This window comes from Gymnoscopelus microlampas, assembly GCF_963454915.1.
Source record: "Gymnoscopelus microlampas genome assembly, chromosome: 20".
Taxonomy (NCBI): Eukaryota; Metazoa; Chordata; class Actinopteri; order Myctophiformes; family Myctophidae; genus Gymnoscopelus; species Gymnoscopelus microlampas.
In genome coordinates, this window is record NC_139957.1 from 16,640,891 (window position 1) to 16,648,090 (window position 7,200).

Genomic DNA, 7,200 nt, shown 5'->3' on the forward strand with positions numbered 1-7,200 from the left:
AGTTTGCAGATGGCAAAGAGTCTTTGTTGGCAGCATTCATAAATGTCTGTGGTGTGGTGATCGAACGTCAGTTTATTGTCCAGGATGATGCTGAGATATGTAAAGCTCTCCACCAACTCCGCTGGCTGCCCATTGATGGAAGTGGGGCAATGGTGGTTGTGTGTTTAGTGTGGCAGGTGTCAAAGATGAGCTCCTTTGTCTTGGTGACATTGAGGAGGAGGTTGCTGACAGTTGAAGTCTGGAGCGACTCACTGAAGATGGAATGGAGAACAGGGAAGAGCTCCAAGGCACAGCTCTTGAGCAGCGTTCCTGTGATCCCATCTTGGCTAGTGGCCTTGCTTTGCGCCTCATGAGCTGATGGTAAACGTTCCCTTCTGTGAAAGGAAGAGTGTGACTGCTCAGAGGGGGTTAGGCTCCCAGTCCCAAGCACACTCAGTGGATCAGTTGAGATCATCATACCTGCATAAAATCATTTTCAGGTTTGTGGCGAATGGTGAATGAGTTGGGGTCAATGGATGTAGAAGTGCTGTTTTGGGGGTAGAATCGCTGAGTGTTCTCACCTTCTGGAAGAAGATAAAGATAGACCTTTATTATACCTGTGGGAATTTCAGTTTCTAAGTCATCCAACTGATGGCTGCTCAGTGCTCAGAGGCACTCGGTGCAATAGGGTCTGGCTGTTAGGGGTTATTAAGGGTCTTGCTCAGGGACTCTTTACTCACTAAGCCATGACCACCCACCCCACAAGGCCTGCCTGGTGTTCATGCTGCTGAAGTCCTGTTCTAATTTGTCCTCATTATGCAAGTTTTGCATTATTGATTTAGTTTTTCACAGAGTTTCTGAGGGAAAGCCAGTTCTTGCACCCACCATTCCTGTCCCCACCTGCCCCTCTGAACTGAATCAATACAGACCAATTGCGCTCACCTCCTCATTGCAAAATGTTTTGAAAAACTGGTACTGAATACCATCCTCACAGTTATTGGCTCACAGCTGGATTCCTAATTTGTCTATAATTGAAAGTGTTTGATCTGTATCTTTTAATTATAGGGTAGTCAGTGCATAGTGTACCAGACTTGTTCTAACCCACATATCCAGGAAATAAACTCTATCAAAAGCATATTCTATAGAGAACTTACCAAATCCCCACTTTGTCTGCAGTCCCTATCACTCACTGCTAACCCCTAGTGTTTGGTTTTGGGGAGGGTGTAGATGACACGTTGCTTCTGATACACAATGACATTGCCAGACACTTATTTTCACCTGACAATGAGGAGTTTCACTGGGAGGGAGTAATGCATGTGTTGTAACACGCTATCCTTCACTACCTGTTGAACAGACAAATCTGTAACAGTCGCAAATGCAGCGACAGTGATTGCCCGTCCTAACAAACTAACTAACCCACCTGCACGGCAAATATCTTAGTTACCCCAACGTTGATCTTCTGAAGGAGTTTTATCCTTTTAGGTGACTTTTTTTTTTAAGATTTATTTTTTGTCTTTTTATGCCTTTATTGATAGGACAGTAGGCTAACAGGAAATGGGGAGAGAGAGATGGGGAGTGACATGTAGCAAAGGCCGTCAGGATTGGGACTCGAACCTGTGATGCGCTATCAGGCTACTTTGAGCCTAGGTGCCCGGACCGCTACACCAGCGGTTCGGGCCCTTATAGGTGATTATAATGATAAAATAGAGAGTCATTTGTAGACTATAATGTGACAGATTGTACACGTCATGGTCAATTATTGAGAGATTCTCCCGCAGGAGAAGAATTCTCACACACCTGAGCATACAAAATGGGTGGACCATATTTAACCACTTAAGCCCCATTTTATAGCCTACTTAAAAAAAATGTTTTAAATATTTGTGGCTGTAAGAATTGTTTTAAATACTCTTGACAAAGGTCCAGAGTGGCCGTGTCACATTTTAGGCCACAATTCTCAGCTGTTTAAGAATGCATTTAATGTTTCCTCAGCCATTTATTTTAGACGTAAACTCGTAAACTCATTGATCTAAGTGAATCACTGCTGTCTGTTTACCATATCAAAAAGGTTTTAAGTAGAACTAGGCAGCAAACAGGAAAGAAATTCATTTTTAAAACTTCTATCTAACCAACATCGGGTGATGCAAAAAAAAGCTCTAATTTTATAACACAATTAAATGATAAAAATAAACGGTTATGTACTTGTTAAGTGTGTGTGCCTCAGAAGCCGTCTGTAATTTCTCCCCACACCACTGATCATAATGAAAACCACACTGACCGTGGCCTCACTTAAGTGTTGTAAAGTGATGCTGGATTCAGGAGTGCATTTTTGCACATGTAGCTATGATGTCCTCATTGCCACAAACATTACATGTAACTTGAAATAGGGAATTATGTAAGGTAACGTAAAGTAAGGTAAGGTAAGGTAAGGTGAATTGCGTATATATAAAACACTTTCTAAAACAAGGTGCTGCAGAAATAATAAAATCATAACAATACACAACAAAACAAAACAAATGAACAGTAAAATATGAAGTTTAAAGCAAAAAAAATGATAAAAACAAAAAGCAATGTGAAGCAGAATCACTATACAGTAATGGTGACATTGGCAGACATATTGACATATTGAGTTTCAATGACACTCATGATCCTAAGACAACAGAACCACACATACACTAACAGTGCAAAAGCGTATTTCCAAGGTGTGCGTGTATGTATGTAACTGAGTGTCAAGTCTGAAGTATACAATGATACATACACATAAATATATGTCTACTATATTGCTGTAGCGTGTATGTTGTGGTGGTTCAAGTGCCCTTTCAGACCACAGGGCTCCAGAAAGATTATAGACTGAGATAATTACGCATGAGTACTGAAGTGCTCCAAGCTCAGATGACATGGTGGCAGCAGCATTCAGCCAGATTTCCTACACCAACCATGTGACCTTGTGTTTCAAAACATTCTTTGTCCAAAAACCTACATTATTTCCCCTAAAATTATCCATTTTGTGAAGGTGACAGACTGGGGCAAACCAGTGGTTCAGAATGGGCTCTTGTTAAGCAACAGCATCTCCTGTACTGTAGTTTATCATTACCTGCGGCTGTTTGACAGCTTGACTATCCTTTCATGAGTAGCAACATGGGGGGCGTTGTTGACATGCAAGAACATGCATGCTCGTTTTTCACACTTGAAAGAGGATGTGCTTGGCTTACAATTGTTTGTTATTTTTGTTCCTTATGTGAAGAAATCTCATAGGCACTTTTTGGGGAATTCATATTTTGCATTAAAAATCTCAACAAAAGTTGACAATTCAAAGAAATTCCCAAAGAAAAGTAGTAATACTATGCTGGCTACCTGTATAAATAGATGGGGGGTTCTTTTAGAGTGCTGTAAGATATATTTTCTGATTTAAAAAAATAGTTTATTTCTATTTTTATAAATCATCAAAGCTCTACATTCTGATAGTAATCATTGCTATGGAATGTTTATTCGGTAACGGGTCTCCCCGTCTCTCCAGCTCTTTAGTATACAGAAAATAGAGCATTTTCTGGTGTGTTACCAATTTCATCCTAACAGGAGAGAGAACCTCACCAAAGATCATTTATCGGCTTAAATTTTTAGTATTCCAGACCATTTCTAATTTTGGATGCTAATTGTTTTTGCTTCATCACTTCCAACTTCACTTGTTTATCATGTATCCTGTATGAGTTCTTGGATGAAGTTGTTATCGCGAACTGAAAATCTATTTTCTCTATAGGAACGATTGCTATGGGAATATAGACGCCCTAATCTTCTTAGGCATTTTGTTTATACTTTGAAAAACATTTTAAATTGTGAAAATAGCCCATCTACAAGCTCACAACGAGTAGATGTAGATCGGCTACTAACGCTGTGAGCTTGTAGATCGGCTATTTCAACTATTTAAAAAATGTTTTTCAATGTATAAAGAAATGTTTAAGAATAGTAGGGATAGGGTGTCTATATTCCCAAAACAATCGTTGCTATAGAGAAAATAGTAAAAAAATGCCAAAAACGTTTAGGAGTAAGGCAAGATAGGGCTCCTACAGTATTTAACACTTATTTTAAAGTAAAATCACTTACCCTAACTTTAATGAAACAATATCACTTACAGAAGCTTTAACACATGTCCTCATGGTGGATACAGAGATATTCTATACTGGATATAGCTGATACTGTGGCTGTGTGAGTTTGAACAACAGGTGTCATACTAAAAACCTTTCCTGTATATATTGAGCAGTCAAGTCATCATCTGATTCTGGCCTCCCTTCATTGGCTCCCAATCAGACTAAGAACTTTTGTTTACTGTATGTTTTTAAAGCCCTTAATGGTTTAGCACCACCCTACATCTCCGAACTCCTCTGCCCCCCAAAGACCTCCAGGCCACTGAGATCCTCTGACCAGAGGCTTCTCACGGTCCCACAATCTCAGTTGAAGCAATTTAAGGGTAATCAAGCTTTTTTCTGTTGCTGGCCCCAAATTACGGAACAGCCTGAGCCTACCCTTCCCTGTTAGATCTGCCCCTCTCTGGACACTTTTAAGTCAGACTCAAAACACACCTTTGTTCCATAGCCTTTGAACCAGTTTGAACTGTTTTCTGCCACCAATTTTTATCTTCTGTTCTTTCTGTTATTGTTGTATATTGGTCTAATTTATGCTGTTTTAACTCTCATATTTTTAATGTTGATTATTGTCTGTTAAATTCTGTATGCTGTTTTATTCATTTTGTACAGCACTTGGTCAACTTTGGTCGTTTTTAAATGAGCTTTATAAATAAAATTGACTTGAATTGGAGAGATTTTTTAGGGGAGTTTTAGTCAAAATAAAAATATCTTTAAAAACTGAGACTGAAACCATACTGTTAGTGTAGTGCACTGTTTCCCAAACAGTGGGTCGCAGATCCATTTTCGTGGGTCGCAAGTAAATATAATAATCAATGACTAAAAATTATTATTATTTTGAAAGATTTTCTAAAGATTTCCACACAAATTCAAACATTTTTCAAAAATAATTTCAATCTAGTATATAGAATAAAAACAATCAAAGAAATGACCTAAATTAGAATACAAATGTTTAAGAAGTAGTGAAAATAGCAGACCTGCAAGCTCGCAACGCGGCACGAAGCGTTGTGAGCTTGTAGATCTTCTATTTTCACTAATTTGGGTCCCGAGCAAACATCTCATTTCTCTTTTGAGTCCTGAGTTAAAAAGTTTGGGAATCACTGGTGTAGTATATCATGAACAGGGTTAAAAGTAATTGCCTACAAAACACAAAGGTTACAGGTTTATGCTCACCCTTCTATTGATGATACAGTACTAGTATATTAACATAGTACATAGTAGTATAAGTCAGCATGACTAAAATTAAGACTGATGGCTGATGAATACATGACATCACAGTGAACCCTTCTTTACCTCCTCTCATGTGTACTATCCTTAGTTTACAGCATCCCAGCACTAGTCTGATTATCAATGGGGTCTATGGTCTGGAGCCAGGCTATCCCAGCACCACATTTGATCTGAAGTACAGCTTTGTGAATTATTACTTTATCACAGCTCTGCCAGCAGCTGTTACACACAGAGGCCTTTGATCCATTTTAGAAAGAAAACACAGGCCACTGCCAGTGTTGTCACACCAAAACGTTTGCCTCTAAATCAACCCTCTTTGTGCTCCAACCACTGTCAATCTATCTTCACATGACATCACAATAAGCTTCAGTGACAGAGCCACATTCCGATATTTTATCACAGCTCCATACCCAGGGATGCTGTGGGCCAGCTAGCCTACAGTACGTGCACACATCTGGGGATGCAGGTATCCCCAGATGTATTTGCACACAATTGCACAAGCTTGGCCAAAATGGTAATAGACAGGTTACATTTCTCAACGCTGCAATGTTCTTTCATCGCAATGCCAAAATCATCTCCTAATTAGGCTACAGTTTCTGCTGACTGTCTACTAATATCATACCTGCTGTAGTCACATACTAACTATAAATGTTGGATTTCATAGTAGGATAGGATGTTTCACAATCATTTACAGAAAATATTTACATTATTTGCAGGGAAGTATTTGCCACTTGGTGTTAATTAATTCTGGCGTTTGCCAGCTTCTGTGTAATACACCAACCTCAGTGAGACAACAAAGAGTTTTGGCATAAAAACTAAACACAAATTTTAAAAATAAATAAATAGAAATACCACATTGCGGTTGTATGCATCCACCAACCAGTTGCCGTTTATATCCGTGTCTGTCCAGACTCATATATTGTAGTATATGTAGTGAAGAAAGACCTTAAAGGAATATCATTTGTTAAATTATGTTTTGTGAGGTCAGCATGACTTTGACCTTTGATCACCTATTCGTAATCAGTTCATCCTTGGGACCAAGTGGACCTCAAGTGCCAAATATCATGAAATTCCTTTAAGGGTTTCCTGAGATATCACGTTCACGAGGTTGGGACAGATATGAGATCCCAGTGTGGTGTTAAGTTTGTTTTCTCTAAAACAATACAATTGGATTACAGTTATACCATCAGCTACTCAAACCATCACTAAGGGCTTATTTAAACTACCGTAAATTGATTTGATATTTACCTAGACTCACTTTTTGAACATGGGCACAAGAATGTGTTTTTACTAACCTGTTGCCAGGTGTGCATGTGTTACTGTGCTCATTCAACATTCTCTGCATAAATAAGGCTTCAACGTGATAAAGGAAATTAAGTATATTGTACTTCATTTACTGTATCTTGTCCTTTTGTTTATTTTTTGTCTTTATTTTGCATCTTTTCTGTTTTCTTTTGTTACTTTAGTAGAAATACTGTAATAAAACATGAATTCACCGATTTGATGGTGTCTTACAATATCGTAAGAGATGGTTAATTTCTTTATTTAATTAAATTCATAATTAAATGTTTTAATATAAAGCAATTTAATTCATTAATTGATTCAAATACCCTGTCTAGGCTCTTGTGATGACAAGTGATGGTTTATTGCTCCCTACTGGTAGTCTTGTAGAACAGCACACTAAAGATGGTTCCATTTATGGTGCAACTATAACAAAGGCAAATACTGCCCTACCTGCTAAATTTTTTGGAGGCAATACGTAAATTTACTCTGGCTATGGATGAAAAAACGACTCTAACTATAAACTATACATTTGACACTGAACAGAGTATTTTTATTGGACAATAGAAAATTGCCA